The 2,100-nt window shown below is 45.7% G+C and overlaps 1 pseudogene; it reads right to left on the bottom strand.

The window, feature by feature from the left end:
- Nucleotides 1–942: 942 nt before the first annotated feature.
- LOC101982151 overlaps nt 943–2,100 on the bottom strand; it is a 15,432-nt pseudogene continuing 14,274 nt past the window's right edge.

Raw genomic sequence — 2,100 nt, 5'->3', positions numbered from 1 at the left:
CCACAGGGCAGGGAACCCTGACTGCTCTTTGGACTGGAGAGGGAGGGAGAGGGGAGTGGGGGAGGGGAAGAAGGGTGTGAGGAGGGGGAGGGAAGTGGGAGGCTGGGAGAAGGCTGAAACTTTTTTTTCCTTTTCCCAATAAAATAAAAAATAAAAATAAAAAAAAAACCCAGCTTCTGGGCTACAGTGGCTTCGTCTTGGTGAGTCCCTTTTCTTGTCTGTGCTATAAGGTTTTGGGGGACCCATTCATACTTATTTTTGTCGTTTTAGGATTCCCAATGAAGTTGTCAGCTCAGGCTGGGAATTCCAGTCAGGTTGCAGTCAATGCTGTAGGATCGGGCTTGGCTGAGGGAGAGATCTGTGTGTACCAGGACGCTGAGCATTCAATCTCCACAGCCCCTTTGGACCTAAGAGCCATGATGGACCCACTAAGGTGGGCTTAGGTCATATAGGTGGGCATAGACTCTAAAATGGGCACTTACAGTTCAAAGCCAGGTCTGTTGTTGCCCCTATAAGCCTCTTACAAAAATCTTTTAAATGGAGTCTGCCTGATACAGTTGAACAAAACTTACATATATATGTTTTGGGTTTTTTTTTTCTCCATGTTTTTTTGCCCTCTGTGCTCTACTCTGTCCTTTTTAGCTAGTTTCTCACAGCTACAAGCTACCAGAGTCACCGTCCTGAAGCCAACACCTCCAACCCCTCCAGGAGAGCAACATTCTTTTTTTTTTTTTCCCCAGTATGGACATTATCCAACTCACCGTTTTATTCAGAAAGTTCTTACACAAAATATTAAAATGTCACATACAAGAAGTGGTCTTAATTCTCTGTGGGGCAGACAGTATTTCCTATAAGTGCTGCACGATGGGAGAAGCACAAACATAACCCATTCTTTAAAAAAAAATAATCCAGAGTAAAATATCCATCCCCCTTAAACTCCTGGAATAAAAAGTAGTGCCGGGCTCTCCCGCCCAGATTTGGTTTTTATCCTGATGGTTTACGAAGGGTTTCCCAATGATCTGCATCATCAGGGTCTGAACAGAGTCCACTGGCTTTCAGGAGAGGATCCTATCTACTCCTTCCTCCGCTTCTTGCCTTCGTGCTCATGCTCCTTAGGGCGACTGCTATCAGAAGGTCTTTTAGAACCACCATGCTGTTTGGCTTCTTCCAAAAATTTGTCCAAACCAAAAGGATCTTCCTCAAACTGAACCGGTCCCTCTCGGTTTCTCTGTCTACGGTCTGAACCAGAAAACTCCTTATCAGGAACAAATCTGTTTGTCTTTATCCTAGTTTCTAGGTCATCACCATACATATCCTTGTCCAGATTTTTACTAGGCCTGTAGATGCTTTGAGCCATATCTTTACCACCTCTCCAGGCGCGATCATAAACATTATAAACTTCATCTTCTCCACCTGCAAATCCACTGTCCATACCCTTGGTTTGGTTGAAGAGCCTCTGGTCATACTGAACTTCATCGGAAGTCCGAGGTTTGGGCACACCAAGAGCAATGACTTCACTGATATCTCGATTCTCGTTTCTCTGTAGTTTTGACCACTCATCAGGGGCTGCCCTGGAAAGGTTCCGGTCATGCTGTCTCTCTTTTCGCCTGTCTTGACGGATTTCGTCCCTTTCACGTGCTTCTCCATCCTCTTTTTCCATGTGGGTTTTGATCCCAGCTCTCCTCTCTCTGGCTTTCTGGGCCATTTCTCTAAGTTTCTCTTCATGCTTCTCCTTTTCTTTCTGAGCCATCTTTCTCTCCACTTGCGCTCACATTTCCACAGCTTCACGAGCCTTCCGATCAGCGATGTATAGAGCTTCAGCCAGTTTGGCAAAATTTTCGTTGATGTGCACGGTCTGAAGTCCTCTTCCATCAGCAGCCAGCTGCTTCTCCAGAGGAATTGTGTAACCCTTTGCGTTCTTCCAGTTGGAAATACACGGGGGAATCTTCCACTCCTGCTGTTCCTTTACCGTCATCTTCCGACTAGGAGAATGCATCACGGGTGCAGGAGGAGACGGTGGTCCCCGAGGAATTTTCTTATTAATCTTGAATCTTGGTGGCTCCATTGGATCTTTCTGCATTTCTACCATCCGAATAACTC

Source organism: Microtus ochrogaster, chromosome 2 (genome assembly GCF_000317375.1).
Source record: "Microtus ochrogaster isolate Prairie Vole_2 chromosome 2, MicOch1.0, whole genome shotgun sequence".
NCBI classification, from domain to species: Eukaryota; Metazoa; Chordata; class Mammalia; order Rodentia; family Cricetidae; genus Microtus; species Microtus ochrogaster.
The sequence above is the reverse complement of the archived record's forward strand: the minus strand, read 5'-3'. Positions and strand labels throughout refer to the sequence as shown.